Below are 10,606 nucleotides of genomic sequence, written 5' to 3' on the forward strand. Positions count from 1 at the left end.
TGCAGGTGAATTTTTGTTTTTGCAATCGTGTCGGTAAGTTCCAAATTACGGTGGGGAACCACGTAAAATCAGTTATAAATATAGCAAATATGATTTTACCACTGACAAATAATCTTTACTACAACATTTTGGACAATTATTTATAGATTTACCATATTGATTTATTTTACTACAAGTGACCCATATGTACAGTTTTAATTTTAAAGCTTGTTTTCTTTTTCAGCTCAAGACTTTTTCTTTAGGTTCTTAAGTATTGAAAAATACAATCAAATACTGCTGTTGGATTGTCTTCATCAATTTATACCATTTGCAACTAAAATTGTTTAATACTTTGCTCTTATTGGATTATTCATTTGAAGGCATGGGTTTACTGTGTGGATTTATAATTTGTGAATTATCAGAATCAAGACCACTTCTTATTTTGATGTCAGTTGGAGTACAAGAAGGTGGTTATAGGATTGGACAAACACAAGAGGTAAGACATTTCTAAACATGAACGCTTGTTTTTCTACTGCTAAAAGTAAAATTGTTGTTTTGGAAGCTGGACAGTCTTTAACCAGTGGTTTTCAACCTTTTTAACTGTCAGGGCCAAAAGGTAGTTTTTCAAGTATGTAAGAAGCCACAAAAAGCAAAACGAATTAAAAAGAATGTAGGATAACAGCAAACAACAAGAACCTGCACAGCTTTTTTGTTAATAACTCTTCACTGCAAAAAGGCAAAAAGCTTTCTGAATGTAACTTTGATACACAATACAATAAACAATTACCTTTGTACATAGTTATTCACACAAATAGTAAATTTTGAAACATCGATTTTTTTGCTATTGCAGCTTTCATAGTAATAATCTTTAGTGATTTTCCGAGGTCTGATGAAAGCTGCAATTCAGAATCACTGGTCTTAACTCAAGAAGTTTTGCAAATATATTTGCGCTTGCTGTAACACTTAAATTCCAACCATCATAACATAACTAATAATATCCGTTAGATAACAGAACATGTCATATCACCTATTTACAAATTTTGTTTATTCCAAGATTTTCGTTTTATTAGAGGATAAATGGATATTTATTAGGCAAAGCTACCAGTCACTGCTTTTCAGTTACATAAAAGGTGTAGCACAGTGGTTCCCAAGCATTGGTATGCCTCCTGTATTTTAATTATTTCATTATTTTGCACACAAAACGCTTATTCTGACAGAAAACGTTTGTTATTTGTAAACAAAACGTTTTAAAACTTATTTTCCTGCAAATTTGAAGCAAACACATGATTTACAAATTAAATTATGTGTTAAAAGACCTTTTGCCTCACATGAATCGAAAGCAAACAGTAATAAATTGCACATTAGTGTGGGATGCACTACAGTTATTAAGGTTTAGAATTTTTAACAATTAAGTCAAATGTAACATCACAATGTGTGTTCTGCACCCTTTCTTCTGGCGCTCGAAACTATCCGGCAGGGTTTCTTTTGGTGGTTTCTTTTCCTGTCGAACCCCACCCTCTTTCCCTAACACGGGTGGTTAGATTAGGTCCCAACCTGACTGGTTCCACCAACGTTTCACCCCCAGTCTTGATGTCCTAATGCGCCAACCTCACCCTCTGATGTGAGTCCCCGTCACATAACGCTTATAATAACGGTGTAGCTGCAGCGCGTTTCTCATATCTCCACCAACTGTGCCCTCTACTTTGTCGCGCTTTTTAACGTCTCAACGTTGCGCAGCTATCTCCGGCAAGGTGAATATTTTAGTGCAATTGTGTTACTACGATTTTTTCACCGAGCGAAATAAACTCAACTCAACTCATTTTCAAATTTAAAATGTAACAGTTATCTGAATGAAAATACTTTATCTACAAGTGGTACGTGATGACGATGTGTAACCTTAAAATGGTAATCGACCACTTGACAGCACTCTATTTGACCGGTAATACTATTTTTAATGTTAAGATTTAAATAAGGTAAATTTTCTTAAAAATCAAAGAAAGTAAATTTTTCTTTTGAAAAAGGTAAAAAATTCTATAGCCTTCAAGTAGCAAAGTTGACGACATACTTTTGTATTAATAAGTGCTTTAAAGCCATTATAGATGTACATTGTTCATCGGAAATTATTACCCAAAACAATTAGGGGATACTTTTTGTTTGCAGTTAAGATCTGTAGCGCAATTATAAAACACGGATATCTTTTACCACACTTATAAAAAAATTGTCCATAGGAGATGGTAGTTTACCCATATTATTGCATATTTACTTCAGCATGTTTTTAAATGTTGCACATTTGGACTGACAGAAAAAAATTAAGTAATTTAAAGCAGCTGTGTAAACTTGTAGGACCACAGTTCTTTTTTTTTGGTAATTTATCAAAAAAATGTTTGTAGATCTTTGTCTTATAATTGCCCTGAATAGATTTTTGTGGATTAATTACTGGTCAAGTAGACTTATTGGGATAAACAATGTATGTACATGCCAAGCTTTTGTTTATGCCTTGTTTGTCAAGATAAGAATTGATGTGACAACAACATAACAATACAAATTGTTACCACAAGAAGGAAAAGAGAATTTTACAGTTACATTTCACTTAAAGTTAGACTTCAATCTAATGTATATAGAATATTGTGTAAATCAAGTTTACAAATGTAATTAATAATAAATACAGACACACTCAAGGGGCCATTGGTGAAATAAGGACATGTGATGAAGTCAGCAAATGCTGTGATATGATATAAACCAAACATTTTATATCCCTTTATAACCATTGCTTAAGGTTTATAAAAAGGTTTAACTTCCAACTTTTCACTAAAATTAAAATTTAATAGTGTGCATAGTATTTGACCTATTTGACAAATATTTGACCGGTCAATTGGTCAGATTTTATTTGACCGGTCAAATATGCAACCCTATTTTTTGTGTGAAAAGCTACAATCTAAGCCAACATTGTAATACCTATACCAAAATCTTTGGGTCAAATTGTTTCACACCAGGCGTTTATAATCAAATCCACGGATTGGCACAAAACTGAGATTAGAAATTTATACCAATGCCTTAAAATTTTACTTAATTTAAATTTAAAATCGTAATTTAAATTGTAAAGGCTTTTTTGTTACCTTGTGGACTTTTACATGATTTGGCAATTCAGTTAGGTTACATTATTTGACATGTGTTTGAATAAATGATAAGTTTAAATGCAAAGTATTTCCTAAGTTAAAACACTGTTTTTACTCTAGATTCAAACTGGCTCTTTCCAACTAAATCACACCCAACATTTTGTCTGAAAGCTGTCATCGTTTCCCAAATCCTGGATAGGAAAATGCCAAGGTTAGGATTTTTCAACTTTGTTTTACCACCATATTTTTTTTTACAACACTGGTCATATTTTTTACAACATTGTGTTCAATTTGGTTAGTAGAAGAAAAAGTTTTAATTGCACTAGAATGAGGACGGGACAGGGGTTCCTTTTCTCGAGAAATCTCGAAAAAAAATAAGTCTTGATTCTCGAGAAATAAATAAAAATTAAATCATATCATTCATAAAAAGTAAATGCAACACCTCTTATAATGTGTATTTTTTGTTTCAACTCTATAGTGCACTGAGCACTCAAACTTTGCTCCCAAACATTGATAAACTGGACAACTTGCATTGCACTAAAATTTTCACCTTTCCCAGGCAGTAGTTATGCTTGCTTGTGTTATATCTATGACCCACAGTTGCTTTGTTTGTTTTTTTTGTAGTGAATCGCTACTAGAAGCAAAAAAGCATACAACTGGAAATTTTTTTGTTTGATTTTGTTAGAAAATCTGCTTGGGGCGGACACAAACTGTGGCCACTGCAACACATTTTGCAGGCGTTAAAGCGGGTACATTTACTGGTGGCCATGGAATGAAGTAAGTTTTTTTAGGAGACATTGTGGCTCACTGGTCCTGATTGATTATTTTTTTGTTCTTCACACTGTTTTTTTTTGTAATTATATGACAACAATGATGCAAAAAGAATATGGACAAAAATGTTTGAGTTGGGTTAATACTTTCTAATAATTTGTCCTTAAAAGTATTTAAGAAAGACACTATTCTAGTTGAGTTGTGCTTCAACATGTGATTTGTTCACATTTCACTGTGTGATTTGTTCACTGCTGACAAACGAATGTAGAGTTCCCAAGAATAAAAGTGAATAGTTTTTTAAGACTTTAAAAATAGTGGCAACACGCACACTCAGAAGTGTTATCAAATAGTTGCTGTTGTTACTTATAAAACATTGGTATTTCACTTAGCGTTGCCTTGCCTGACATGTTATGCAGAAAGGACCTCTACAGCTTAAATGCAGCCCTGGAGGTCAGAAAAGGGGCCTAAAATTAAGTAAAAAAACACGGTGTAAACAGGAACGTTGTGTGACAGTCACAATACACAGAATGTGCTCGATAGGGCACACAGCGTTAATATGAGATACTCGGTGCTTGACCAAACAGAACAATTGTAGTTTTGGCGCTTTACTGCTACCAAGTTAAAAGCAATGAGCAACCATTTAAGTGCTAAAATATACCTTAAAGATTCAGCTGTCAATTATCGCATTGATATTGTACATGAAAGTTGTATTGATTTTTGTCCGTTTTGAGGGGGAGTGATTACAAATTATGCTGATCTAAAAGGGCGATACAGGCATAAAGGTTGAGAAACACTGGTTTAAACTGAACTGTTTGTTGTTGATACAGGTGAACTTGTTTATGACAGTCCCATACAACATATACAATGTGTAAGATGAACAAAACAAATAAAAATTTCTATATGGCTCATGTTTTATATATGCAACAATGAGCTAATTATTGTCCCCTTTCACATGTTGTTTTTGTCTGTGTTTTATTTCTGTCTAACATTAGTTTGTTCCACTTTTAGGTCAAGAAAGAGTGCTTCAAACCATTTTAATTACATGTTGGTTAGTTAGTTAATTATCCAAAGTAGATTTGCCTGAGCATTGATATGGGTTGCCTTGGTTCACCCACAACCACAGCCCTCAAAACATGCGTTTGCCTGTTTTTCACCCCTTAACCTCAAATTATTCAGTTTTAGTTTTACCAGTTTTTTTAGGTCAAAATATCCAAAATGTGATGAAATACTATACAGTTGTTTGTAGGGTGTTACTTGTAAGTTTGTGTTGGTCCAGTGGCTTCTTCTACTGCCAATAACATCCTATTAGCTTTTATTCCTTATTGTTTGAGTTATTATCTCGATTAATCATAATTAGGTTTCATATGGGAAAAAGTTGAAAAAAAGAACATTAAAGTTAAAACATTAAGTACACATCTCTCAAAACCGTTAAGAGAGAAATACTCTCATTCATTCAGTTGTCAGTTTACTGTCAATCATTGAGGTATGGATTTGCTAAAGATTACAAACAAATATTGGATAGTTGGGAGTATTTTTTTGCTGATTGGATAACATTCTAATGATGTATTAAGGTTTTAATTAGGTTGATGCTTTTTACTTTTTTATCATACGGAATCTAAAAACAGATTGCACCATTTATCTCTTATTTCACATAAATACATGTGTGGGGCCCTATTGGTTTTTGCTGAAATGGTATATGTAGTAAGTCGTTAAATAGAACATGGAATACATAAATACAGAAAAGCCACCTTTTTAGTTTCAAATTGCCTTCATTAAAATTTTTGGTCTAAATTCTTTCACACCACATAAATGCTACGCTAAGTCACAAAGGAAAATGTTGAGTCAATGATTTGTTATGTTTCAAATCTACAGATAGACTGACCTGTGTCAGACTTACTTTGATTGTCCATACCTGATGAGCACTTCAATGATACTGGTGATTTTTCTAAATGGCTTAGACTTAACGCTCAGCGAGCCAAAGAATACTTTGGTTGTTAACTTTTAGATCAGGGGTGCACAACCTGCAACCGTATGGCCACATGCGGCAGCAGAGACAAGTTTGTGCAGCCGTGAACTTGTTTATTAAAATAAATATAATTGCGGACGTGACATAACTAAACTCTTTTGCTAAATAGTCTGATTTTCAATCTGCTCAAAACATATTTTATGGGACTAGAAAGAGTTTTCAACTTAGTAGGCATACGCATGAGAATGTTTGTACGCCTATTGTGTGCTAACAATGCGCAAAAACAGATACCACAACCTTCTCAATATACATTTGACATCATATACTAACTCTACTGATCGTCAGACTATGCAGGTAAATCTGTGTATAAATTAACCCTTTAACTGCGCCCCGACACATGCCTCGTTGTAAACAGCGATAAAAATCGTATTAGTGCGGATATTTTATACAACTGGGGTGCGTTTGAAAGCTTATGCATATTAGCTTCAATTTATTCGAAAAAAATGATATGTTAGTATTTGAAAAAAATTAATTACACTAAGGAGAAAGTCAAAATTCAGAAAAAACGTGTTTTTTTCTAATTTATGTTTTGCAGCCATTTTTTGTTATTTTATGCTTGGTTGATTAACACACAGCTGTTTGGAGTTTGTTTCAGGGCTCTGTAAGGGCGTTGTGGCAATCTTTGTTCACAATTTGATGTGTGTTCAGCTGGATTGGGTTTGAAAGTGAGTAGTTTTGGGCAGTAAATTTGCCTTGGTTTGCTTGAATATACTGCTGCATCAGTCAGTTTAGCCTTACTATTCGTGGTGACAGCAGTTATTTATGAAGAAAACAACTGTTGTAGAAGCATTTTGACTTGGGGACTGTGTGGTTGCTGATCAATATTTTGATTACATCTGGCCCTCAACTGCATTTACATTGTCAAATGGTAAGAGGATTTGGCCTCATGAATGGACAACAAATACAGAAGAATCAGTGCAAAGTACCTTGGGAATGCTTGGAATTGTGTTTTTTCTGCTAACTTCTGTGAACTGTGTTTCAAACTTGCACATGTTGTGGTGTAATGATACATAATAAACATCCCATGTACAAACACTTGTAAATGAATTATGTGTGTACAGGTAATTAGTAAACGTTTGAATAAGTCCGTAAATTGTCAAGATTGCCAAAAATTATTATTGAAAACAAGTTTCATACGCTCAAAAACATTAATTTTATCCTTTACTACAGAAAAATAAGAAACTAAAATTGATCATTATGACGTCATGAGCTAATTAATGACGTCATCGAAAAAACACACATCAAGTTTTGTAAGGAATAGTTTGTAAAACAACTTGGAACTAATAATTGTAACGAAAAACACCGATAAACTGCAATTTTATGAAAAAATAGAATTGAAATGACGTCATTTCGTAAGTGATGACGTCATCGAAAAATTTTTTATCTTTAAATTGTAGAAAATTTTATACCCAACAACTTTCCCAGAGAAAGTTTTTGCCTATCTTCTATCGATTTTGCATAAAACCCTAAAGAGCAAGAGCATGTCTAAACATTAATTTTTGTCAAAAAGAATTCAGCAGTTAAAGGGTTAAACTTAATCTCTGGTTTTTTGGCACCATTGGATGGTGTATGTGTATGAGATAAAAAAATCTTTACATCAGCAATTTTGACCCAAAAACAAGAAGGTAATTGGCGGCCGTCGGTAAAATAAGGATCTGTGATGCGGCTGTTGTAACTAAAAGGTTGTGCACCCCTGTTTTAGAAATGCATTTCCCAAATTAAAAACTGTTTTTAACTAGATTCAAGCCTATTTCCCCTAAATCACACAAAAGTTATTGTCGGAAAGTTGCCATGATTTCTATGGTCTTGCATTAGAAATTGTCCAGGTTAGTTTGTTCTTATATTTGACTGGTCTCACTTGTGCAATGTGTTTATTATACTTGGTGATATAAAACAGTAGAACTAGAACAGGGGTGTCTATTTTTGTAGCTGTGAACAGTATTACAATACATTAACTGGTGGGCCATGAATTTATTAAAACTTACTAGTCAGAATGGATTTTGTGAAGCAGAAAGCTACATTAGCGACCCATTCACCATACACGTCTAGTATTTTGTATGTCTGTCAGGAGCAAACACATAAAAAACAAGCAATACACAGTGTCACAATATAGATGGTGAAGTCTGAAACCAGGGGTGTGCAACCTGCCACCCGCGGGCCAAATGCGGCCCGTCGATTAAGGTTGTGCGACCCGCGGAGACTCAGAAAATTTCTCATATACTGGCAAACGAGTCCAATTATTCTACATTTTTGAGCATATTAATGCGCCTGGTGCTATTTTTTTGGCAATATGTGGTTAGAATCAAACGCTACTTATACTTGTAGTTAAGCATTTGGGTACACAACAAATTAAAATCACCTTGTGTTATATAAAGGTGCGGCCCGCGATCTAACCTTGGCAATTGTATTTGGCCCCACAGTGACAAAGGTTGCACACCCCTGTCTTAAACAGTTACAACTGCCAATTCATTCAACTCAAACTATACACAAAGTAAGATATTATTCAGTATTCTCAAGCCCTAGTAGTAGGGAAATTATTAGATGTTTCAATTAATCAGTTTATATTAATTTAAAAAAAATCATTTACATCCATGTGGTGGCCTGTTGGTGAAACAAGGACCAGTAATGCGGTTGTTAATAGGTAAATAGTTGTAACTTATTAGCTTTAAATAATCACAAACGCATAGGACTACATTGAGATAAAATTAATACATATCCGACAATCAAATCAGCTACTTAAAAATTAGCTTTAATAAAAACAACATTTATGGTAACAAGTGTTTTTATTGAGATGTCTGCGAAACAAAAAGTTTATGTTTAATTCTGCATCACTGGCAATTTTGGTTTTGGCAAAATGGTAAATTTCCAAACTTTTAACCATGGCTCCCCTTCCCAAAAGGCCAGATAATATGTTTGTATGTTATTTTCTACAGATTTTTTTCCATGTTTTGGTGAAGCAAATTTGGTTAAAACCAAGCTGTCGAAACGCATGTCAAATTTGTTGTTTAGGGGTTTGGTTCATATTTTTAAAATATATACTAATGACTTCAGATTTTGTTGCAGTTTAAATTATGCGTTTAATTGTGCTTCTTCCTATTATTTACACGGCCTCATCAAATAATTTGGAATGTGCATCTTTATGTTTTGTTTTTATTGGCATGCCCCTTAGTTGACATTTGAACAGTTTGCAGCACATGCCGTTTTGAGTTGTTGACTGTTAAGTTTTACCATATAGCCCTAGCATTTTACCCACTAACCGGGTAACTTTTATCAACATTGCCCGAACTGAATGCAAATTGGATGGTTTGTAGTATGCAGAATTTTTCAGTGCCATGTTGAAACTCTTAACACCAAAACTTATCACAGTTTTTCATAAAATGCATTATTTACAACTTTGCATGTGTGGGTGACCCATAAGTTTCGGTTTGCAGAAACAAAGGTAATAAAAATGTTGGCAAAAACATGATCACAGCGCTATTCATACCATTCCTGATTCAAATATACACATATGTTAGGACCTATTAACAATTTGCACAACAATAATGTCATTAAATATGGGTTAACGTTAGCAACCCACTGATAATAAAAACTGCATTTCTAAATGGTGTTTTTGTGTCAACAACCACTAGCTGTAGAATGTATAAAAGTGCAAATCTTCTTTGAGGTTATGCAAAAAAGTATATTTTGTGTCCACAAACAAACGTTCGCTCACTTAAAACATCTTCAAATGAAACCCAAGAAAAGGTTTTAAATTTATTGATGAAAACAAACACAATAAGGTTAAATCCATTTTAATATTGAATGTGCATAGTCAGACCCAAGTGGTGGATAAGTTGTGACTGAAGAAGCTTTCTTTCATTTATTAAATCAGAACCAACTTTAATTGATGAGGTCTGGCCATATGCTAGAAAATTATGCAAAATATCGTAGAAATTTTCCTGGAAGGACATTTCTAATAACATTTCAAACAATTGAGCATGACCCATCAAATTGGGGTCTTCTTGTACTACTTTCAAAAGGAATTTTGTTGAAAAGGGCAATTATTAACATTGCTTAAAATGGGCAGTGACAAGAGCAATGAAACCTGTTGAATCAATTCTGTGAGAATTTCAAAATTGTTGGAACAACAAGCAAAAACTTTAGGATGGAATTAAATGTACAACAAAATTCAAACAATGTAAAAGCATCAAGCCAATAAACCATAAGCTGTAGACGAGTGCACACTGTTTCTACCTATAAGGTCTTATCAGTGCAGCTGGTAAAAAGTGATGGGTCGTATGGGCAAATGTAGTCATCCAACGGCACTCTGGTTTGTTGGAAGCAACAGGGTAAAAATCCATGCCTCACCTATTCTGTGCGAAGCCACAACTGGGCATACACCACAGAGGAAACTATTCAAAGAACACAAAGAAAAGAGAATTGTTTAAATAATGATTGCACAAGGACAATCATGTCATAGATACCGAAATTTCAAATGTTTAGAAAGAGTTTTAGGTGTTTTCCAGAAAAAAGTTAATAAAAATATGTAAATTTAAAAAACATTATCAATCTGGGTACTGTTATTATATTCAAATGAATTTAGAAAACGTAAACATTTTATACAAAACCTACAAAAGATGAAGACATTGTTCAAAAATTTGCCAAGGACCTTGAATTTGAAGTTCTTAGAACCTATAAACCTAATAAATGGTGTTTTTAAGAAAACCAAGCAATT

At 33.6% G+C, this 10,606-nt stretch overlaps 1 long non-coding RNA gene across 2 annotated transcripts; it reads left to right on the top strand.

Annotated features, from left to right (window-relative positions):
* The first annotated feature begins 216 nt into the window (after nt 1-216).
* On the top strand, nt 217-6,925 carry LOC145217522 (uncharacterized). Of its 2 annotated transcripts, none has more exons than XR_013857420.1 (3): nt 217-475; nt 3,216-3,306; nt 3,720-6,925. It is a non-coding gene; the product is annotated as an uncharacterized LOC145217522 (long non-coding RNA). The 2 variants fall into 2 exon arrangements; XR_013857419.1 differs by having other exon boundaries at nt 220-475; nt 3,781-6,925.
* Nucleotides 6,926-10,606: the final 3,681 nt, after the last annotated feature.

This window comes from Phallusia mammillata, chromosome 3 (genome assembly GCF_965637545.1).
Source record: "Phallusia mammillata chromosome 3, kaPhaMamm4.hap1.1, whole genome shotgun sequence".
Lineage (NCBI taxonomy): Eukaryota > Metazoa > Chordata > Ascidiacea > Phlebobranchia > Ascidiidae > Phallusia > Phallusia mammillata.